Source organism: Lutra lutra, chromosome 12, assembly GCF_902655055.1.
Source record: "Lutra lutra chromosome 12, mLutLut1.2, whole genome shotgun sequence".
In the NCBI taxonomy this organism is placed as follows: domain Eukaryota; kingdom Metazoa; phylum Chordata; class Mammalia; order Carnivora; family Mustelidae; genus Lutra; species Lutra lutra.
This window is the reverse complement of record NC_062289.1, coordinates 69,879,585-69,904,965: the sequence shown is the minus strand read 5'-3', so window position 1 is coordinate 69,904,965 and position 25,381 is coordinate 69,879,585.

Genomic DNA, 25,381 nt, shown 5'->3' with positions numbered 1-25,381 from the left:
AGTGCAGCCTTTGCACTATTCACATCTCCTAGCTTCGTAGAGTCCTGAGAATAGCTCCTCCTGGAAGCTCTTTGACCACCTTTATCACAGGCAACTTGCTAGACCTCTTTCAGTGTTGTGAATGATAGGTCCTGCCACAGAAGTTAATTTTAAGGACAGATTCAGTGCAAATAAGCCCCATTCCCCACTACCATTCTAGTTTTGCCTCAAATTTGGTGACTATCAGGGCTAGGCCAGTGGCACATCTGGTGAGGTTCCTCAGCCCTCATGCTTAAGAAGTCTGAGTCTGATCACCTTGTCTTCCTTACAGCTTGTTGTTGGATCCCATGGAGGTCAAAGACAACAATTCAATTTAATAGTAAATTACTGGAATGTGAGGAGGGGTGAGTTTGGTGGGCATTGGAGGGGCTGACAGGGAACCCCAGAACTGGATGTGCTGTGATGATATCTCTGGGCTATGCTGCTGCTGCTGAGGAGCAGGAGAGCATGAAGGTAGAGACTGGGTAGGGACTGTGGACGGTGTCCTTATCACACTAGGAGTCCTTGATGAGTAGTGGCAGCTGAGGTGGGGAGGGAGGATCAGGGTCCCCATGGTATGAAGGAAGCAGGGACTGAGGATGGGTATGGAAAGGAAAAGGAGCAGGTGTGAGGTCTTGGGAACAGTGAGGGGAGGGGGCTCCTTTAGCTGGAAGAGTGGGAGGACCCTTTTCTGATGCGGAATGACTTCCATTTTTGGTTTTGAGAAAACGGGATCAGCCCTGACCCAGGAGAATAGTCATCATATTTCCAGGAATGCAGATGTTTGCTTACTTTCTTGTCACTCTTGATGAACTTCACCCTTGCCTGTTGAAAACGAGAATTTTTTACAAGAACGCCATGTGGGGATGAGCTCAGTCCCTTTTTCTATGAACACACATAGTGGGCATGATAGAAAGTGCACTGAACCAGGCACAGGGTCCTCATCATACAGGAGAGAGCCTCACCCTGCAGCGAATCAGCCTGGTCCTTACATCATTGGATATGGACAGCTCTCAGGGGAAGGAGGCACAGTTGAGCACAGTGGTCCTGCATCGGCACACATGTGTCCAGGGTGGCTACAGAGCTTGGGCTAAGATGGCAGGAAGCTGAATGGCCAGGTTTCAGAAGAAGCCAGTATCAACAGGGCTGCTGGGCATTCCTGATTCTCTGTGAGGCCCTCTCTCCCCTCCTGGAGCCCAGCATCTCCAGCTGTAGCCCAGCTCCCTACCATTCTGATGGTCCCTTCACAGAGCAGTTCCGGGCCAGGCCAGGCTCACTCCCACCCACAGGGCTTGATCTGAAATGCAGGTAGTCTCATGTGAGGAAGAAACAGAAAATATATTCCTCATGATGGAATTCCTCTGACCACTTGTATCTTGCTCACACCAGGAGCTGGACACACTGCTGACCAGGGGTTTGTTCCTGGCCAAACACAAATCGGTTCAAGTCTGCTCCATAGAATTCCAGAATTTTTCTAGTTAAAAAATGTATCTTTATAATATGTTGTTAAATGGGATCTATCTTTTTCTGTTTTGTTGTTGTTACTGTTGATGTTTGTTTCTTTTTGCTTTAGTTGATCTTTCTGGAAAAAAAAAAAACATGATGAACTGTGCATAGATTTTCAGGCATAAGCATGTCAATTATTCTTATTTTTATCAACCCACATAGCATTCATTCTTGAATGTGGACTATATTTTTCTCAAACACTGTATTTGGAATGCTGCTCTTAACAACCACCACACACCAGGCTCTTTTTGGGAACAGATCCTGTTCAAGGAATGAAGAGCTCTCAGAGTGGCACATGAGTGACTCAGTCATCTACCTTCTGCCTTTGACTCAGGCAATGATCCTGGGGTCCTTGGATTGAGTCCTGCTTCCAGCTCCCAGCTCCCCCAGGAGGTTGATTCTCTTCCTATCTGTTGCTCCCCCTACTTGTGCCCATGTCCTCTCTCTCTCTCTCTCTCTCTCTCTCTCTCTCTGTTAAATAAATAAATAAAGTCTTTGAAAAAAATGATTCAGAGTGGCATCTGGGTGACTCAATTGTTAAGTGTCTGCTTTGGCTGGGTTGGAGCCCCGTGTCGGGCACTCTGTTCCATGGAACCCTTCTTCTCTCTCTCCCACTCACTCTACTCATGTTTCCTCTTTCACTGCCTCTCTCTGTCAAATAAATAAATAAAATCTTTGAAAAGATAGAAATAAAACAAATAAAAAAAATGCTTCCAAGAAATCCTTTGTCAAAGCTCCCTGCATACCAGTCTCCTGTGCTCCAGAAGAGATTCCTAGGAGTGAGTCACTGGATGACTATGGATGTCGATGTCTGTGGTTCTTGAGTGTGTGGGTTCATTGATATATGGTGAAGATTCACCCAGAATCACCCACTGGGGATGCACACCTGGCATCTTCCCATTACCCCCCATGCCTAAACCAACGCTCTCTCTCCCCTCAGTGCTTCAGGGGATCCACAGGGAGGGGGAGTCCTGGTCATCAAGGTCTCACATGTGAGGAAAGAATGTCTGTTCTGCACAGACGGGGTTATATCCATGAAGACCTGCATTGCTCTAGACAGGAGCCTGATCATCACACTCTATACCTTATATGTGTGCAGTATTTATTTGTTAACTAACCATCCATGCATCTGGAAGATAAAATTATTGGTATTTCTATTTTATTTTATTTTATTTTACTTTCTTAATTTTACTTTTTCATATTTATTTTATTTTATTTTATTTTCATTTTATTTGTGATTCTTAAATTTCTTTTTCAATTTAAATTCAATTGGCCAAGGTATAGTACAGCATTAATTTTTGATATAATGTTCAATGATTCATTAGTAGAGTATAACACCCAGTATTTCTTTTTTTTTTTTAGATTTTATTTATTTATTTGACAGACAGAGATCACAAGTAGGCAGAGAGGTGGCAGAAAAAGAGGAGGAAGCAGGCTCCCTGCTGAGCATAGAGCCAGATGTGGGGCTGGATCCCAGGACATGAGACCATGACCTGAGCTGAAGGCAGAGGCTTAACCCACTGAGACATGCAGACACCCCACCCAGTATTTCAATATTAAAAATCAGATTTATCTCATGAAGAACAATCAAATTCTTTCAATTGTTCACTCATTACCTCTATACATTACCTGCTTGTTCTGTGTATTCAGGTGTGTCTCTGTACTTAGGACCTATTTCTGTGAATTGGACGTATGAGAGGTGCCTTTTCATTAAAAATTTAGAACGATATATTCCCTAGGTACATTTCTGTTATAACTAGGGCAGGTAAAATATATATGCATGTAATTAATTATTTCACAAGTGGAAATTATTGGATAAACACAAAAATCTAAGTTTGAATGTGTGTTCTATTAATTGATAACCAATCACACACATTCTTTTTTTTAATCATTTTTAAAAATTTATTTTCAACATAACAGTATTCATTGTTTTTGTACCACATCCAGTGCTCCATGCAATCTGTGCCCTCTCTAATACCCACCACCTGGTTCCCCCAACCTCCCACCCCCCCACCGCTTCAAACCCTTCAGATTGTTTTTCAGAGTCCATAGTCTCTCATTGTTCACCTCCCCTTCCAATTTCCCCCAACTCCCTTCCCTAACTCCCCATGTCCTCCATGCTATTTGTTATGCTCCACAAATAAGTGAAACCATATGATAATTGACTCTCTCTGCTTGACTTATTTCACTCAGCATAATCTCTTCCAGTCCCGTCCATGTTGATACAAAAGCTGGGTATTCATCCTTTCTGATGGAGGCATAATACTCCATAGTATATATGGACCACAGCTTCCTTATCCATTTGTCCGTTGAAGGGCATCTTGGTTCTTTCCACACTTTGGCAACTGTGGCCATTGCTGCTATAAACATTGGGGTACAGAAGGCTCTTCTTTTCACTACATCTGTATCTTTGGCGTAAATACCCAGTAGTGCAATTGCAGGGTCATAGGGAAGCTCTATTTTTAATTTCTTTTTTTTTTTAAAGATTTTATTTATTTATTTGACAGAGAGAGATCACAAGCAGACAGAGGCAGGCAGAGAGAGAGGAGGAAGCAGGCTCCCTGCTGAGCAGAGAGCCCGATGCGGGGCTCGATCCCAGGACCCTGAGATCATGACCTGAGCCGAAGGCAGCGGCTCAACCCACTGAGCCACCCAGGCGCCCCTCTATTTTTAATTTCTTGAGGAATCTCCAAAGTGGCTGCACCAACTTGCATTCCCACCAACAGTGGAAGAAGGTTCCCCTTTCTCCATATCCCCTCCAACACATGTTGTTTCCTGTCTTGCTAATTTTGGCCATTCTAACTGGTGTAAGGTGATATCTCAATGTGGTTTTAATTTGAATCTCCCTGATGGCTAGTGATGATGAACATTTTTTCATGTGTCTGATAGCCTTTTGTATGTCTTCATTGGAGAAGTGTCTGTTCATATCTTCTGCCCATTTTTTGATATGATTATCTGTTTTGCATGTGTTGAGTTTGAGGAGTTCTTTATAGATCCTGGATATCAATCTTTTGTCTGTACTGTCATTTGCAAATATCTTCTTCCATTCCGTGGGTTGCCTCTTTATTTTCTTGACTGTTTCCTTTACTGTGCAGAAGCTTTTGATTTTGATGAAGTCCCAAAAGTTTATTTTGGCTTTTGTTTCCTTTGCCTTTGGAGACATATCTTGAAAGAAGTTGCTGTGGCTGATACCGAAGAGATTACTACTTATGTTCTCCTCTAGGATTCTGATGGATTCCTGTCTCACGTTGAGGTCTTTTTATCCATTTTGAGTTTATCTTTGTGTATGGTGTAAGAGAATGGTCGAGTTTCATTCTTCTACATATAGCTGCCCAGTTTTCCCAGCACCATTTATTGAAGAGTCTGTCTTTTTTCCACTGTATATTTTTTCCTGTTCTGTGGAAGATTAACTGGCCATAGAGTTGAGGGTCCATATCTGGGCTCTCTACTCTGTTCCACTGGTCTATATGTCTGTTTTTATGCCAGTATCATGCTGTCTTGGTGATCACAGCTTTGTAGTAAAGCTTGAAATCAGGTAACGTGATGCCTCCAGTTTTATTTTTGTTTTTCAACATTTCCTTAGCGATTTGGGGTCTCTTCTGGTTCCATACAAATTTTAGGATTATTTGCTCTAGCTCTTTGAAGAATACCGGTGGAATTTTGATTGGAATGACATTAAAAGCATAGATTGCTCTAGGCAGTATAGACATTTTAACAATGTTTATTCTTCTTATCCAAGAGCATGGAATGCTCTTCCATCTTTTTGTGTCTTCTTCAATTTCTTTCATGAGTGTTCTGTAGTTCCTCGAGTACAGATCCTTTACCTCTTTGGTTAGGTTTATTCCCAGGTATCTTATGGTTCTTGGTGCTATAGTAAATGGAATAGATTCTCTAATTGCCCTTTCTGTATTTTCATTGTTAGTGTATAAGAAAGCCACTGATTTCTGTACGTTGACTTTGTATCCTGCCACGTTGCTGAATTGCTGTATGAGTTCTAGTAGTTTGGGGGTGGAGTCTTTTGGGTTTTCCATATAAAGAATCATGTCATCTGCGAAGAGAGAGAATTTGACTTCTTCATTGCCAATTTGGATACCTTTTATTTCTCTTTGTTGTCTGATTGTTGTTGCTAGACTTCTAATATTATGTTGAACAAGAGTGTTGAGAGTGGGCATCCTTGTCGTGTTCCTGATCTCAACCGGAAGGCTACAAGCTTTTCCCCATTGAGGATGATATTTGCTGTGGGTTTTCATAGATAGATTTGATGAAGTTCAGGAATGTTCCCTCTATCCCTATACTTTGAAGCGTTTTAATCAGGAACGGATGCTGGATTTTGTCAAATGCTTTTTCTGCATCAATTGAGAGAACCATGTGGTTCTTTTCTCTTATTAATTTGTTCAATCACACTGATTGATTTGCGAATGTTGAACCATCCTTGTAGCCCAGGAATGAATCCCACCTGGTCATAGTGGATAATCGTTTTAATGTGCTGTTGGATCCTGTTTGCTAGGATATTGTTGAGAATCTTAGCACCCATATTCATCAGTGATATTGGTCTGAAATTCTCCTTTTTGATAGGGTCTTTGCCTGGTTTGGAGATCAGGGTAATGCTGGCTTCATAGAAAGAGTCTGGAAGTTTTCCTTCTGCTTCCATTTTTTGAAACAGCTTCAGGAGAATAGGTGTTATTTCGTCTTTGAAAGTTTGGTAGAATTCCCCAGGGAATCCATCAGGTCCTGGGCCCCCTTTTTTTGGGAGGTTTTTGATCACTGCTTCAATCTCAATTCTAGATATCGGTCTATTTAGGTTGTCGATTTCTGCCTGGTTCAATTTTGGGAGTTTATAGTTTTCCAGGAATGCATCCATTTCATCTAGGTTGCTTAGCTTATTGGCATATAACTGTTGATAATAACTTCTGATGATTGTTTCCACTTCCTTGGCGTTAGTTGTGATCTCTCCCTTTTCATTCATAATTTTATGAATTTGGGCTTTCTCTCTTTTCTTTTGGATTAGTGTGGCCAATGGTTTATCGATCTTATTGATTTTTCAAAAAACCAGCTTCTAGTTTCATTGATACGTTCTACTGTATCTCTGGTTTCTACCTCATTGATCTCAGCTCTAATCTTGATTATTTCCCTTCTTATGTGTGGAGTTGGTTTGATTTGTTGTTGATTCTCCAGTTCTTTAAGGTGTAGAGACAGCTGGTGTATTCTGGATTTTTCAATTTTTTTGAGGGAGGCTTGGATGGCTATGTATTTCCCCCTTAGGACCGCCTTTGCTGTATCCCATAGGTTTTGGACTGAAGTGTCTTCATTCTCATTGGTTTCCATGAATTGTTTCAGTTCTTCTTTGATCATCTGGTTGATCCAAGCAATCTTAAGTAAGGTGGTCTTGCTTCCAGGTGTTTGAGTTCCTTCTGAACTTTTCCTTGTGATTGAGCTCTAGTTTCAAAGCATTGTGATCTGAGAATATGCAGGGAATAATCTCAGTTTTGGTATCAGTTGAGTCCTGATTTGTGACCCAGTATGTGGTCTATTCTGGAGAAGGTTCCATGTGCACTTGAGAAGAATGAGTATTCTGCTGTTTTAGGGTGGAATGTTCTGTATATATCTATGAGGTCCATCTGGTCCAATGTGTCATTCAATGCTCTTGTTTCTTTATTGATTTTCTGCTTCGATGATCTGTCTATTTCTGAGAGGCATGTTAAGATCTCCTACTATTAATGTATTCATATCAATATGACTCTCTATCTTGATTAACAGTTTTCTTATATAATTGGCTGCTCCCATATTGGGGGCATATGTATTTACAATTGTTAGATCATCTTGGTGGATAGTCCCTTTAAGAATTATGTAGTGTCGGGGCACCTGGGTGGCTCAGTGGTTGAGCCGCTGCCTTCGTTTTTTTTTTTTTTTTAAAGATTTTATTTATTTATTTGACAGAGAGAGATCACAAGTAGACGGAGAGGAAGGCAGAGAGAGAGAGAGGGAAGCAGGCTTCTTGCTGAGCAGAGAGCCCGATGTGGGACTCGACCCCAGGACCCTGAGATCATGACCTGAGCCGAAGGCAGCGGCTTAACCCACTGAGCCACCCAGGCGCCCCAAGCCGCTGCATTCCGCTCAGGTCGTGGTCTCCGGGTCCTGGGATCGAGCCCTGCATTGGGCTCTCTGCTCAACAGGGAGCTTGCTTCCTCCTCTCTCTCTGCCTGCCTCTCTGCCTTCTTGTGATCTCTCTCTGTCAAATAAATAAATAAAAATCTTAAAAAAAAAAAGAATGATGTAGTGTCCTTCTGTATCTCTGACTACAATCTTTAGTTTAAAATCTAATTTATCTGATATGAGAATCGCTACCCCAGCCTTCTTTTGAGGCCCATTGGCATGAAAGATGCTGCTCCATCCCTTCACTTTTCGTCTGGATGTATCTTTAGGTTCAAAATGGGTCTCTTGTAGACAACATATGGATGGGTCCTGTCATTTTATCCAATCTGCAACCCTGTGCTGTTTTTTGGGCGCATTTAGGCCATTCACATTGAGAGTGATTATTGATAGATATGTTTTTATTGACATCGTGTTACCTTTGAAGTCTTTCTTTCTGTAGATTGTCTCTATATTTCTGTTCAATGCTATTCTTAGGATATTTCCTCTTTTATAGAACCCCCTTAAAATTTCCTGCAGTGTCGGCTTGGTGGTTGCATAGTCTTTTAAGCCTTGCCTGTCTTGGAAACTCTTTATCTCTCCATCCATTTTGAATGTCAGTCTTGCTGAATAAAGTATTCTTGGCTGCATGTTCTTCTCATTTGGTTCCCTGAATATATCTTGCCGGCCCTTTCTGGCTTTCCAGGTCTCTGTGGACAGGTCTGACGTTATTCTGATGGCTTTCCTCTGTAAGTAAGGAGCCTCTTTGTCCTAGCGGCTTTCAAGAGATTATACCTGAAATTATGATTCCTCAATTTGACTATCAGGTGCCTTGATGTTTTCCTGGAATCTATAATCTTGGGTGGAGACCGTTCGGCCTCTCGTACATGAACGCTGGTTCCATTTGTGAGATTGGGAAAATTTTCAAGAAGAACTTGTTCCACTATATCTTCTAGACTTCTTTCTTTCTCCTCCCCTTCAGGGATTCCAATAATTCTGACGTTGGAATGTTTCATGGCGTCATTTATTTCCCTGATTCTGTTTTCATGGTTTCTAAGCTGTTTGTTCCAGGCTTCCTCTTGATCCTTTCTCTCTATCTGTTTGTCCTCCAGATCACTAATTCTATCTTCTGTCTCAGTTACCCTAGCTTTGAGAGAATTTAGATTAGATTGGAACCCATTGAGAGCATTGTGAATCTCAGCCCTGGTAGCTTTTAGCTCTGCCCTAACATTGTGAACATCCTGTCTGGTCGTTTTCATCTCAGCCCTAATCAATTCCGTTTGGTCATCCATGGCTTTCTCCAACCTAGCTATTGCCTGGATTATTGTTAGCCTGAATTCTCTTTCCGACATATTGTCTATGTTGATAGCCGTTAGCTCTGTTGCAGAAAGTCCATCCACTGTATTTTTCTTCTGTTGGGCATTCCTCCTCCCAGTCATTTTAGTGAGAGATGACTGAACAGATGTAGCTGGTTGTATCGATGTGGTGCAGTCTGGGTGCACCTTGGAACACTTCTGAGCAATCAGGATTCCCCACCCAAATGAGAGAAAAAAAGAAAAGAAAAAGAAAAAAAAGAGAGAGAGAGAGAACAGGAAAGAAAGGGAAAATGAAAGAGAAGGTTCAGCCCAAATGGGCCCCACGGTAAGATTTATGAGGTATACAAACAAAAACAAACAAAAAGACTGATAACAGTATATAACAAGAGAAAAAAAATATATATGCAAATAAAGGAAGAACCTTGTTGAAAAGAACCCCAAGTGTAAGATTTATATACTATCAGGACAAACACAAAAACACAGAAACACTGGTGGAAGAAAAAGATGGGAGAGTGGTTATAAATTCTAAGTGTGGGCGAGGAAGGTTGTTTTGATTCTTCCTGGATGTATCTTGATATCTTTGTTAAAGGACTCAACTTTCCTAGGCTAAAGGGGGATTAAAAATTGGTTTACCTATAGGGGTAGTATTGATTGGGGAAATGGGATTACTTTGAAGTTTAACTCTATATGAATATTAGAAAATAAAAATAAAAAAGGAATAAACTAGACTAAACTAAGCTAAAATTAAAAAAAAATTCAAAACATAGAAATGCAAAAGAAAAACACAGGTGTATGTATCAAAAAGTTCAGGTTAGAAGGTTATTATGAAATTTGATGTACTGGACAGCTCACTGTGATGGTAAATAGGTTAAAAATTATCTATATTAAAAAAATGAGCCAGAATAGTGGGAAAAATTAAAAATAAAAGTTGTCCTATGAAGTAGTGGTGGTGGTTCTCTTGTAGTCTTTTTTTTTTTTTTTCTTTCCTGGTTGGTTTTCTGGGGGAGGGGCCTGCCACAAGGGTTTTCAGTCAATGATGTTCCCGAGTTAAGTCCTCCAGTCTCCCTCAAGGGGGTGGGCTCTGAGGAAACCGGTTTTTCAGGCTTCTGTTCTCTGGAGGTTTTTATGTTTGCTCACCTTTTTTTTTTCCCTCTTGCTTTGACTGATTCTGATGGTTTTTGTAGGTTTAGAGGAAAGCAAACTGCACCCTGACCTCCCTCTCAGTGAGAAGCCTCAGTCTGTTTTTCTGTGGGTGTTGCAGAGCCCATATAAATCCCCCCTTGGCTGCTGGCACAGCAGGTTCCCAGTTGTGGTTCCTGGGGACGCAGGGTCTTCTGCTGCAGCTGTTTGGGCAGCTCCAGACCGCCAGAGAGGTTCCAAGCAGCGATCACACACTGCGATTTTCCCCCTGGCCAGGGCTCAGAGTGCCTGGTCTTTCTGGGTCTAAGAGCGCCAGGCTTGCGTGCACCTCTTTCAGGGGAGGCTGTGGGTTGTGAGCGTGTCTCAGGCTCTGAAAACGGGAAGCAAGTCCGAAAGCACCAGGCTGGGCCTTCACGCACCTCTGGAGAGACTTTGGGGCGCGCGTCTTAGGCTGTGAAACAATGGCGCGTGTCAAAGAGCGCCGGCTGGGCCTTTGTACCTCTCTCAGGGGAGGATGAGGGGTGCGCGCATCTCAGGCTCTGTAGCAGGGCTCGCGAGTTCTGCTGTCCTGCGTGGCTCCCAGCCCCTCACAGGGGCCAGAACCCAGGCAATCTCGGGCGCGCTGGCGGCTCAGGGACCAAGACCTGGTTTCTCCGCTGCACTCTCTCTGGCTCAGCGCCAGGGGAGGCTGTCCTGGGACCGGGGACCCAACTTAAGCCCCTGTCCCTAGCTGCCCCAATTCCCACAATTTCCCCCACGAGAACTTTTGCTCTTTTGGAGTGCTTTCAACCAGTCTCCAAGTTAATGTTGGTCCCCAGACGCAGGGCACTCTCGCTCGTATTAGGGGTATTACTTTCCAACTGGTCACCTCTGGTGGCTCCCTCCCCCTTTTGTTTATTTTCCAATATCAGTCAGCCTTTCCCACTCTGCTTTACCTGCCCACTGGCGTCTTCTGCCCTTGTAGAGATCCAGATGCGTGTAATTCTGATCTCAGGCTGATTTCATGGGTGATCGGAGTTCTTTGGTAGGTAATCAGCTCACTTTAGGGTACAGATAGAAAAGGCGCCTCCTCCTACTTCCCCACCATCTTGTCCTATAATTCCTATAATCAATTTATAACAACTCGCAACAGGGAGGTAAGTGACCATAAATAAAATTCACAGAGTAAGTGAAAATTTTAGAACAACTATGAAATAGTTGCCACATTTCTAACAAAATCAATGTCATTCATGGTATGAAATGCAATAATACCCATGCCCTTACAGCTGATTCAGCCTCCATCTCTGTGTGTATGAGACAGGGCGAGATGGAGACAGAGAGAGATAGAAAGAGACAAAGAGAGCAGAGCACAGTGTAGATTTCTGAATGTTTTCCCTGAGAAGGTGGTGCTGGGAACAGTTAGAGGCAGCTGTGTGGGTTCCCAGCCATCTCTCATGACACCTCCTCAGAACATTTGGCCATCACCAAATGTCCTTGTGATCTAATGGGTGGTTCATGTCATGTTTTGTGGTGAGGGTCCCCCCAGAGCAGAGGAAGACACAAAACACTCCTTTACCTGTAACTCAATCTGGCTCAGGTACTCAAAGCCCACTTTTGAGGTCTCCAGAAGGCCCCCTTTTTCCCTTCCTTCCCTCCTCAATCTGTGCTTCCTCCAGACCCCAGGGAATAATCTGAAGGAAGGGATCTCTGATCAGAGTGAAGGAAGAGATAAGAGAGGAATATGCATCTTTGTCTCAGATGGGAGACAGGAATAGCTCTGGGGGCATCTCCACACGGCCTGGACATTTCTCCTCCCAATACTCCTCTGTCATCGACAGACCCCAGGTTTCTGGTATCAGGGGAGGGCCCCTAGTTGGATGCATGGCCCTTTCTTCTCCTTGGTCCTCAATTCACTTGTGAGTAAATGTGACTCCATTTCTCTGTGACTCTCTGTCCTTCAGTTCATGGTCCTGAGCATGGCCTTTTGGTGACCAAGCCACGTTGGTTTTAGACATTCCAGACTGGGAGCTCTCTCTTCATAACCTTCTTTGGGAGAAGTAGCAATGCTGGATCTGTTAATGTGTGTGGGTTTCAGCTCTTAGGGCTGCCACCCCCAAAGTACTGACTCTTGCAAGTAGCAAGTCAGATAACATGGTTTCTGTATGGACCATCAGTGGCTCCAGCCTGAAGACAAGGCTGATGGTAAATATCACACACGACAGAGACCTCAGTGCCCACACAGTGCTGTGTCCCCAGGAGGGACTGAGACATAAAACATCCTCTGGTGCCCTTGAGCAGATCCTCAGTCCCCTGGGATTGTTGTCCCCATGTCACGAGTATCTGAGGTGACATGACATGGCCTGAGGCCCCTTCCAGGGTCTGTTGATCTGAGAATGCCCCATCACCGAATCCCATCCAGCCTTCAGCCTGCAACACTCCTATGACCCTGCCTGTTCCTGGCCATGTCTACATAGGTGGGAGACCCTCATCCAGGGCATGGGGTCTGGAGGGAGAAAGGGGAAGGCTAATCCTAGACATTTGTAAACATGAAGGACACTGAGACAATACTGGACTGAGGCCCAGCAGGCTCCAGCCACATGCAGATCTCCAGCTACTGGAAACAACAGCATTAATAAATTAGTGTACTAAATGCTGGTTACCATGTTTCCATGAAAAACTGAAAGAGGAAACACTCCCACTTCTAGAGTTGTGATAGATGATTGGATAAAATGATAAAATTCTGTGTGTGTCAGGGGATGAAGCTGAGATACAACTCCCTTTGGTTTCTTTATAGTGAGAATGGCCTCCCTTAATGGAAACATTCATTTTTAAGATTCCCAACTGCACAGGGTCCTTCTCTGACATCAGGAATAGCTTAGAAAAGAGGGTCAGGATGACTCATGGGGCTCTAACTGGGGTGCCAGGAATGTCAGAAAAGGCAGGGAGTGTTTGGGGTCTGAGGGTATGTGGGATAGACTGGAACAATCCTATATGACCCCTGCAGGCTGGGGCAATACTCAGGCCATCTCAGGGGTCAGGCATCAGTGCTCTCACTAGATGATGCTGACCTGCCAGGACTTTGGGTTATCACCACCCAGGCCACCTCTACCCCTGGGTCAGCTCACCCTCTCCTCCTCTGTTTCCTTCCATTGGTAAGCATGGAGGGGTGACAGAAAGATATCAAGGGCTTATCTTGGGCAGCACCTTTGCTCGCATGGAATTTTCTGGAGATAGAAAGAGATTATTGGAGCTCAGTCTCCACAACAGATCTTTAGGGTCAGAATTTGTTTCTCTCCTAGGGCCTGGGCTCCTCTCCTCCTCACCCTCCTCATTCCCTGCACAGGTGACTGCTGACCTTACCAGGGTGGGTGGAGACCCTCCTGCTCTATGTGCTCACTCTCCTTCACAGTGACCTGCCCTCCTGCTCACACTGCTATGTACCATTATGGTGTCTGTGGTCCAGGTGGGGCTGATTCAGGCACTCTCAGTGACCATGTTCCCCACAGTGGGCCACACTTGCTGCACCAGAAATAGGGATACAGTTGGCAATGAGGAAGCAGCTTGGCTACAGTGACACCTAGACCATGTCCACAGCTACTGATCCACAGGAGGAACACCTGGTCCTCTGTGGTCTCCCACAGAGTCTCTGGCTCCAGGTCAGGCAGCCTGACTTCTCTAACCATCCCCAGGCTCCAGGCTGTGGACAAACCTGATGATTCCTGCTCAACGTGGGACAGGAGCTGGGAAGTCTGCCCAGTATTTCAGGCCAATGGGGAAAAGACACCTCAACCCTGATCTCTCAGACCTCACCCAACACCATGGGGACCTCACAGAGCACTCTGCCACTGTCCCATTATGAGACAAAGACAGGTTACCACCTGAAATTTGTGGGGACAATTCAGGCTTATAGGAAATAATAAAGTGAGAAAAAGCTTGAGCTGCAGAAGCAGCAAGTGCCCCAGGGCAGCCTTGTTGTGAATATAATGGTGACCCTGTGGATATGTGTACATTCACGTACATTCACGTGGTGTAAAAACAGATTTCAGGGGCAAGTCAAGGGATCATTATTTTCCTAACTTGCCCTTTCTGTCCCATTTGGATATGCTAGTCTCACATGCACAGCTGGTCCACCTCGTTGAACTCTTGTGGAAGCTCACCAGGTTCACCAGCCACCAGCCTCCTCTGTGTTTCTAGTCTCAGCTTGTTACCTGACCTCTGATGCAGGACTCCTGCCCCTGCAGGGACATCACTAAATCCACCCAATAGATCATGCCTTATATACCAGAGCACTGGGCCAACATCTTTACCCAAATTCCTGGTGCACATGCTACATTCACACATAGGCATGATCCCCATACACGTGTCCTAGCGGTGTGTTCTGTTCATAGTCCTTACACTTACCATGTGCACCATCTGGAAACTGGAAACATGGAGGGATCTATAGGGATATAGTTGGTGTTTTGAAAGACATCATAGTTTTCCACTGGAATAAATTTCCATATGTGAGAGTGTCACCATTACATGAATGGACCTAGAAGGGCCCCCCTCACTCCACCCTCTTGTGTCACTACATCAGTGAAGATACATCAGTATCTTTTTCACATACAGTGAAAAAGAACCATCTGCTTGCTGTGTAGAGGTGTATGACAAGGCTGGAAGAGGTGGGTGCTGAGGACAGCAGGGGAGCTGTGGAAGCAGGGCCTGCAGAGTGTGAGCAAACCACTCAGCTGGAGAGAGGGGCACTGGTCAAACTTTGTCCTCAATAATGGGTGACCTGCCTCCACCGGTGAGGGCCCATTGCCCTGTGAGCTCCTGCCTCTGCCTCCCTCTGTACACTGCTTCAAAAGTGAATCATTCCTTCCATTTTTCTCTACCAGGTCTGGTAAAATTGAGGCTATAGACAATGAGCAACTGGAATGTATATCCAAGAAAGAAGTTGGCTCTCAGGAGAGTTTGCCCAGAGGCTAAGACAAATTGTGGCCAGAATCCCCTCAATGGAACCTCAGAATACAGAGCTCTGTGGGATCCCTACTATGTCTTGGTATCTCTTCTTCAGTCCCTTATGCAGAGAGATTTTTCCAAATTTTACAGAAAGGAGTTCCTGAGGTCTCCTGGTTACTACTCTTTCTTCAGTGCCTGGAACAGGTGAAGTGACAGGCTCACAGCCCATGTCTCAGAGCACTGGTCATTTTGGCAAAGGTCCCTGATTTCTGTACTGGAAACCTCAACCACGTGGGCTATGCTGGGTCTGGGACAGAAACCCCATTAATGGGATGATTGACGTCACTTGGGACCTAGCCTGATGAAGAAAAGCAGATCACTTCAGATCTGGGGTCACTGCTTCAATCTTCCATAGTTCTTTCCACTCTGGACAAGTAGGCCAACACGTCTTTTCTGCTACCCTTGTCCATCCATCATGTCTCTGTCACCAAGTGTTACAAGTACTTTTCACAGTCAGTGACTAGTCACTCATTGGGGAGATCTCTGCTGTCATGTCTGCATCATGACGTCCATTTGCATCTTTAAGAATGACTATTTAATCTTTACCATCAATGCTAAGTATTAATCATTGATTTTTTTTATTGCATTTTCCGATACTTGTCCATGAGAGACTATGGACTCTGAAAAACAATCTGAGGGTTTTGAAGGGGTGGGGGGTGGGAGGTTGGGGGATCCAGATGATGGGTATTGTAGAGGGCAAAAATAATGAATAATGTTATGCTGAAAAAATAAAAAAAATAAAAAAATGAAAGTAAAAAAAATGAAAGTAAAGATCATCTTTACCTTTTCCTGATCTTTGTGAAAATGGTCACGTTTGCTATGCAATGAACTGAGATGCTGGTTTTAGACTACATCATAAGTGTGTGAGAGAGTGTTTATTATCTTATTATAAACATATCTGTTTGCATTCCATATTATTAATTGGTCAAAAGCTCTTTTAAGAACAATTGGGGCAATATGATCATATCTCTTGATGTAATAATATGGCATGTGATATGAAATGTGTTTCTTTTTTTTTTCTTGTTTTTTTTTAATTTTTTATTTTTTCAGCATAACAGTATTCATTATTTTTGCACCACACCCAGTGCTCCATGCAATCCGTGCCCTCTCCAATACCCACCACCTGGTTCCCCCAACCTCCCACCCCCCACCCCTTCAGACCCCTCAGATTGTTTTTCAGAGTCCATAGTCTCTCATGGTTCACCTCCCCTTCCAATTTCCCTCAACTCCCTTCTCCTCTCCATCTCCCCTTGTCCTCCATGCTATTTGTTATGCTCCACAAATAAGTGAAACCATATGATAATTGACTCTCTCTGCTTGACTTATTTCACTCAGCATAATCTCTTCCAGTCCCGTCCATGTTGCTACAAAAGTTGGGTATTCATCCTTTCTGATTAATATGGAGCACAACTTGTGTTATTGGAACAAGTAATACTTAATAATGGTGTTTCAATTTATTAATATGGTACTGATGTCTCTTTGCTAATATTTTATATACAATATTTGTATAAATATTTAATGTTAATGGTCTGTAATTTTAACTTCTGTGAAATGTAGTTTGGAACATGTGTTTATTAGTGTTATAACTCTTTCAGAAGAACTAGGGAATATTTCATACTTTTCAATGTTATGAAAATAATACGAAGCAAAGAAATTGGAACCATCTTATCTCAGAAGGTTTGTTAGATATCTTTTGTGAAAATGTCTGTATCTTATGCATTTCTGAGGAGTGCTTCTATAACCACATTTTCTAATTTCCTATCGAAATTGGTCTATGCACTCAAATTAGTTGTAGCAGGACTAATTTTCTATCTTCCTTTTGAGACCAGAAGTCCCAGAGGGGTGGTACTTATGTCTACACAGATGAAAAAGGAACAGATGCCTCAGACTCTTTATGAGTCAATGTGTGATTCAGTGGAATCACTATAGGAGTGAATCTGCAACCAAATTTCCCTTCCTTATGTGGATTTTATCCTTGTGCAAGAGAAGTTGCCTTCCAGACCACATCATTATTTCCAAGCTTCATGACACTGGAAGGTCTTACAGAAACCCTGCTCTGGGGTGGATTTGAAAGGAGATCACACTCATACAGTGGATAGGACTTAATATGGGCAGGGGACAGTTTTCCCCATGCTTGGCCTCTACAGGAAAGTCTTCCTGAGGGTACATGGGGATATTTTCATTCTCTGTCTCTCTTTGTCTGTCTCTAACTCTCTCTCTCTCTCTCTCTCTCTCTCTCTCACTCACACACACACACACACACACACACACACACACACACACACACACCCCTCCTATCTCTGAGTGTATAGTGTCCTGGGCTCTGCAGTTTCCAGGCTACTCTATCTCTCCAGAAGTCAGGTTCAACCTGGCTCACCCAGCTGTCTTCAGTGTCACAATCTCTATAATGCAGAATCCCCATCATCAGGAAACACCAGGGACATTGAGTGTGACTCAGCTCCTGACACCAGTGCAGCCAGGATGTGCCCTGAACACCTGCTCTCGTGTGTTGAAGCTGATGCTCAGGAATCCCATGGGGAGTCTCTGTCAATGGGGGGTGGGGTTCAACCCCCAACCATCTCAGGGATCCAGCCAGTTCTTGTAGCTGATCAATACACTGATTCTGGGTAGCAGCCTCAGAGATTAAAGCCCATGGAGGTGAGACATAGTCAACTGCCTGTGCTCTCAGGGCTAGGCTCTCCCTCCCTCCTTTACCCCAGTGACACAGCCAGCCTAGACATCTGCTGAAAACTCTTCTGTCCCAACCCAGTATCACAGGGCCTGTGACTTCAGGGACACAGACCCCTTATCTCTACCTTTCCTAAACTCACATGTGAGAACTTTGACAGGAAATTCTGGGTTGGGATGGCCTTGAGTAATAGAAATTCATTTCTCTAGTCATGGGTGGCTGAACAAACAATTGCTATGTCCTGAATGTGCTGGACTTAAGGTGTATGTACTGCAGCTGTGCCCACCCATGAATCAAGTCCGACTCCAGATCATTCCATCCTAGAAGCTCTGTCTTTGGTAATTCCATCAGTGAGATGGCTCTGAGAGTCATAAGGAACAGTCTTCTCATGGAGTTTCTCTCGGCACCATATCCAGCTTTCTTACATGCAGGAACAGACCCAGGATACAAAACTTATGACTAAAATATAGATATATGCAGAATTAGAGTAAAAATCAAGCTATATTAGTCAAAGTTCATTGACTGTTATTGAACCAATAATTGTAGACATTCCCTTGTCATTGTTGTTCCATTTACTTTTTTTTTTCTTTTAGATTTTTCTTTTTCATTGAGAGAGAGAGAGAGACAGAGAGCATATCAAGGGGAGATGCAGAAGGAGAGGGAGAAGCAGGCTCTTCAATGAGCAAGGAGCCAGACACGGGGCTCAATCCCAGGCCCTGGAAATCATGATCTGAGCAAAGGCAGACACTTAACCATCTGAGGCACCCGATGTTCCTGTCCCATCTATGTTTTTAACCTCAATTTCCATCCATATTATTCTGCAATAAGCACAGATCTAAGAGAAGTATGCCATCAGTTTGCTGCATCTTCACAATGACATTAGCACTGATATGTAATCAGTTTGAAAGATATGAACTCTGTGTAATATTAACATGCACCTATTTTATGCATGTGGTTGGCTCGGTGGTAACTAATACGTGAATTATGTCATTGAAAACCTGTCATAGCATCTATAGTTGTCAGTCTGCCCTCCTAGAACCTCTGGAAGGTTTGCCCTCTATGCTTTGAGGTCAATTTTACACACAGACTCACATGGCAGGGCTCCTACACACTTGTGTTTTTGTGCTTTGAGGACAGATGCTAGGAGGGAATCACTGCCCACAGTATGTGAAGAACTGTTGTTTCATACAGGAGGAAAGAGTGACAGATGACAAAGATATTGTGTGTTACCCCTCTGGGAATGCACAGAGGGGCTTCTACCCACAACATGGAGAGAAGTGCTTCCCATCTCCTCATTGCTGCAGGAACCTCAAAGGTAGGAGACCTTTGGAAACCAGGAAGAATCACATAGAAAGGAAGAGCCAGTGTCTTGCACAGAAGAGACTATATTTCCATGGAAATCCAACACTGTTCTGTATTTGATCCTAATCTAAGAAAAAGTTTGTGTAGAGATAGCATCTCAGTCCTGACCCATGATCAGCCAAAGGAGCTGTGGAATGCCCTGAGGCATCTGAGTAGAGCACAAAGTCTGTCCTGAGGTGATGGGAGGACACATAAGGGGACACAAGGCCTGGACCTAATACAGGGGGCAGCGATCAGAGCAGTAAGGAGGCAGAAGTCACGCCTGATGTCACCAGCTCTAGCCCAGGGTCACCATGTGTCTTGCATACACCAGAGGGCGCAGGTGCTCCCCAATCACACAGCAGGAAGCTCCTGTCTCCCTGCCTCTTACAGGTGCTCCTGTGTCATCCTTTGTGTAAAGCCCTCTCAAACTTCAGTAGTCTCTTTTGCTCAGCTGTTGCCCAAGCTTAGGTCAAAGGAAGGGTTTGCACAGCTTTAAGAAAGGTGAAGATTTGCAAAGAGAACCCCACACACATACCCTGTGGATCAGGGGGACACATAAGTAGTTTTGGTGGCCTCAGGTAGGGCTGTGCAGCTCAGGAGGCAGAGTCTGGGGTGTCTCTACCAAGTTCTGGGCTACGCTGCTCCTCACCCCCCATTGCTCACTGCACAGGGGATTTCCAAATCCATCTTGGGGGACAAAAATAACATCTGTTTGAGATCTACCAGGTGAAGTAGTATATTCATAGCTATTAGCAGCCTTTGCTTTATGTCCTCATTATGCCCTTCATGGGACAGAGTTCAGATGAGAAAAAAATTGTACATATTTATGTCCCTGGACAAGATCCAGACTTGTGACTCAGTAAATGGGTAACAAGTCTTCTCTCATGGGAGTCTTCAGGGACTAAATACATCCTCTTACAGGGAAATGGTTTTAGACAATTAGCAATGACAACCCATAGCCATGAAATACATTTCTCCACATTTTGCTTTCTAATACCACTCTCCTGGGAAGAGATGCAGGGTTCTTTGGAGAAAGATTTAATCCCCAGGGGTACCTGGGTGGCTCAGGAAGTTGATCATGGTTTCCTGGGACCTAGCCCCACATTAAGTCACATCAGGATCCATGCTTAGTGGGAAGCCAGATTCTTCCCCCCACTTTGTCCCTCTCCCTTCTTGTGTTCTCTTGCTTGCTCTCTCTGAAAACAATAAATAAATAAAATCCAAGAAAAAAAAATTACCATCCAGATCAGGAATTTCACAGGATGAGCATGGAGCACCTTGTAGTGTCAGAAAGTAAAGAATTCTTCAAAACAAAAACAAATGCACCAATATAACTCCACCACTCACATGGTTGAGTGTGCATGCATGCGCGCGCGCGCGCGCGCACACACACACACACACACACACACACACACACACACAGAGGCAGGGTGTGGCAAGGAGCTCATGAGTCAACCTAAAGTGTTCCCACTGGAAAAACTGGAAGGATTTGAGGACCCAATAAATGTAAGCATATAGGGCTGTATCAAGTTTAACTAGATGTCTGTGATCTATGTGTTTCACTGGTTGTATAAATGAATAAATGGAAGGAGAAAAGACACATTCCTCTGCAGAGATTTCAAAGAACAGAGATTTCAATTTACAGAGTTTGGGTGTCTGTGCACAAAGTAAAAATATAACTACATGTATATGTATATACATATGAATGAGCATATAAAACATTTATAATATTGTATGCCAATATATTTGTATGTATATGCAGTATGTACATATCACATATAATGTGGGGAATATAATCAGTAATAAAAAGTCTTCACTCAAACAAAAAGCAAAGCAGAAGGCATCATGAGAGAATGCTAACAAATATGCAAGACAACTTCCAAGAACTTTTAAATAGAGAGAAAAATCATTTCTAATCCCAGAAAATCCATGCACACAACCCAACAGGATCAGTATTAGATATGAAAATTCTAGGATAATTCCCTGTGTTAGTATGGACACATTGCTTGAGCATATTAGTGAGAAAAATCCAACATTGATCAGTACAATTCCGTTTGACCTCCAGGGAAGAGTGGACTAAAAACAATTGCACTGCTGGGTATTTACCCTAAAGATACAAACGTAGTTATCCGAAGGGGCACGTGCACCCGAATATTTATAGCAGCAATGTCTACAATAGCCAAACTATGGAAAGAACCTAGATGTCCATCTACAGACGAATGGATAAAGAAGATGTGGTATATATACACAATGGAATACTATGCAGCCATCAAAAGAAATGAAATCTTGCCATTTGTGACGACGTGGATTGAACTAGAGGGTATCATGCTTAGCGAAATAAGTCAATCGGAGAAAGACAACTATCATATGATCTCCCTGATATGAGGGAGAGGAGATGCAACATGGGGGGTTGATGGTGTAGGAGAAGAGTAAATGAAACAAGATGGGATTGGGAGGGAGACAAACCATAAGAGACTCTTAATCTCACAAAACAAACTGAGGGTTGATGGGGGGAGGGGGTTGGGAGAGGGGTTGGGGTTATGGATATTGGGGAGGGTATGTGCTATGGTGAGTGCTGTGAAGTGTGTAAACCTGGCGATTCGCAGACCTGTACCCCTGGGGATAAAAATATATGTTTATAAAGCTTGAAAAAAAAAAAGAAAATGAAAAAAGAAAGGATGAATCCCCAAGTTTTGTAGCAACATGGACGGGACTGGAAGAGATTATGCTGCGTGAAATAAGTCAAGCAGAGAGTGTCAATTATCATATGGTTTCACTTATTTGTGGAGCATAACAAATACCATGGAGGACAAGGGGAGATGGAGAGGAGAAGGGAGTTGAGGGAAATTGGAAGGGGAGGTGAACCATGAGAGACTATGGACTCTGAAAAACGATCTGAGAATTTTGAAGGCGTGGGGGGTGGGAGGTTGGGGGCACCAGGTGGTGGGTATTGTAGAGGGCACGGATTGCATGGAGCACTGGGTGTGGTGCAAAAATAATGAATACTGTTATGCTGAAAAAATAAAAAAATAATTAAAAAAAATCAGACCCCACTGAGCTCGCATTTTTTCTTTCTTTATAAAGACACATAAACTTTCCTTAATTTTCTTGAACAGAGCTTGCAGATTATCCAAGCAGGTGGATGGTCCCCCACAGCATGGACCCTGTTCCTACAGGGCTCAGAGCGCAGACCCTCCTTCCTTCCATGCTCCTGTGCTCAGGACTGGATGAGTAGCTCTGTGTCTCAGGAACAAGGCGCTAAGATTGGTACCAAGTGAGGACTCACAACAGGAGGCATTCCAGGGACACAACTGACTTGGAACAGATGGTGGATTCTATTGTTTCAGCTGTGATGTCAGGAGAGGATAGTTGGCCCTGGGAGGAATTTTGAGTGTCTGTTCGAAGATCTCCCAGTGGGGCTTGTGGGGGTAAGGGAAAGGCTCCAGTCCTCCTATAACCTGCTGAGCCTGCTCTAGGGAAGGTGGGTGAAGTAGATCCCACAGATGTGAGGGACACACAGCTGACACTGTCAGGGCCCATAACACCTGCTGCAGATTTCCCGAGCCCACAGACACTGACTGTGTCCTCCTCCTCTTTCCTGCCACAATAAGGCTTGTCAATGATCCGCACAATATGGGGGCAATGCAGCACCATGAACACGATGGCCACCACCTGTGCACAAGGATGTCCACCCCATAAGATTCTCCAGGAATATGTCCTGTTATTTGTAACAACAAGGGTGGATTTGCAAGACATTACCCTAAGTGAAATAAGGCCTACATGGAATGACAAATTATGTTTTTTTTTCTTTTTTATATGTGGAATCTACAGGAAAATAATAACAAAAAAACCCTGCTGCATATTTTTAGTAATGAGGATGATTTAGAATAGGATAACACATTTAAGGATGTAAAGGATAATTGTATACGTACAGCTTCTTAAATATTATGTGATTGTCAACTAATGATTTATAATAATTATAATATATATAACATGGTCACCTGGGTGGCTCAGTTGGTTAACCAACTACCTTCAGCTCAGGTCATGATCCCGGAGTCCTGGGATTGATTCCTGCATGGGCTCCCAGCTCTGCAGGGAGTTGGCTTCTCCCTCTGACTGTCTCCCCTCTCATGCTCTCTCGTACTTGCCCTCTCTCTCAAATAAATAAATAAAATATTTTTTTAAAAAATAACAATATACATAACAGAAAATTTACTGTTTCAATCACTCTTTAATGTGCAATTCAGAGATATTGAGTATACTCTCAATGTTGTGTACCCATTACAATTAGCCACTTCTAGAATTCTTCATCATCCCAAGCAGTAACCATGTACCCGATAGGGGGATAGGTAACCTGGATCTGGCGAAGGAGCCAGGGCTCTAGGAGCCCATGCCAATGCAGGAAGCAGGTGGGAGCATTCTTTGGGTTGTGCTTCCTACCCCAGATTGACCATGTGGTTGCACTGTGCCTGCCATGGCATGGGTGTCAATGTGCCCACTGCAGGATGTCCAGTCATTCTAGCTTTGTGTCCCAAAGTGAGCCATGAAACACCAGAGAGAACACAGGGATCTCATTTGGGGCATATGTTATATGAGTCATGCATATCACTATCTGAATCCCCTCCAAAATCCATGTCAGCTCTTCTCCAGAGACCTCACAGAGTCCCTATTATCAGCATAGGTCCTCCCTGATGGTCAAGGGGAACTTGTGTTTATTTGTTTGTTTGCTTGTTTTATTATGTGGAATTGATCTGCGTATCTCTAGGCCAACATGATACTATTTTCAGTACTATAGGTTATAATATAATTTGAAAGCAGGAAGTATGGTGTCTCCAGTTTTGTTCTTTCTCAAGATGTTTGGGCAATTGGAGAACTTTTCTGGCTCTCTACAAAATTCAATATATATATTTTTCTATTTCTGAGAATAATATCACTGGAATTTTCATAGGAAATGCATTGAATGTATAGATTTTCTGGGTAACAGGGAAATTTTAATGTTATTTTTGTCATGGACAGCACTGGATTTAAGAATTACTTGGAGATCATGTGTGAGGTATAAAGATGTTTCTAAGATGATACCCATGTCTGTGGTTCAGAATTTGAGTTGATGATGATGGTCCTAATGAAGCTTGAGATACCTATTTTGGGTGTAAGTTAAAGAGGTGGATATTTGTATTTTTTCATTTGCTGATTTATTTGCTTTAATTCAAAAGTATTTACTGAACAACAACTAACTATCAGGAAGCTCCAAATACTGAGTGCTGCAAGGAGAAAAACAAATTTGTGAAGATCATGGGCACATGTTCAGTTTTTACCTGACTCACTATGAAAGGCAGTGGTCAGATATTTTGTGTGAAGTTCAAAAGGAGCCATTGACATTTATATGAATAAGACATGCATTTGTATGTTAAGTGAGAGATGATGGATAGAAATAAACAACACACACACACACACACACACACAAACACACACACACATTCTGCCCTTATCAGAGCAGAATGGATTAGATAACATGACCGGAGAAAATAATTGTGTTAATATTTATAGCATGAAGGAATTTCTAGATCATGAGACTGAGTGAAGTCCTTGAGACTTCCACCCCTATGTCCCCAAATGTACAGGGCCACCAGGATGAACCTAGTGTCTGGTGCAGGAGACCCATTCACACCTGGTGTCTCCCCTCATGCCTGGGCGTTCCTGGCTATGTCTTGAGGGCTGTGTTGTTGACCATCTCCTGTGGGTGCTCTCAGAGAAGAGACACAGAAGAACCCCATTTCACTTCTTTATAATTCTGGTCTTTCCTTGAAGAATTCCCTGAACACTGTTATTAATGAACTCTGAGCCATCTAGGACAGAGTAGAAGGTTATGGGGGTTTGTCAGCTAGGTTGGAAGTGCCCTAATATAAGACAGAGGTTGGCTGTCTCCTCCAGTACCCCCCGCCCCCAAAGAGGCTGTGAAGGGACTTGCATGCCCTCTACACTTCTCACTGCGTGTAGGATATATCCTTTCTGAAGGAGCCACTCACCTCTGGCCTCCAAAACACAACTATCTAAGTAGGCAGAGGAGCAGAGAGTGATTCAGTCTGAGGAGGCCATGTCTCTGAAACAAGGACTTGGGTGTGGCACCTACAGCCGAGAGAGGGGCCCCCATGGGATGAGAACCCCATACCCCTATGTGGGGGGTTGGTGGTGATCCAGGCAGGCAGAATTCCAGAGTGTCCCTCTCTCTGCTTAGCTCCAGGATGTCTCTCCAAGTCAG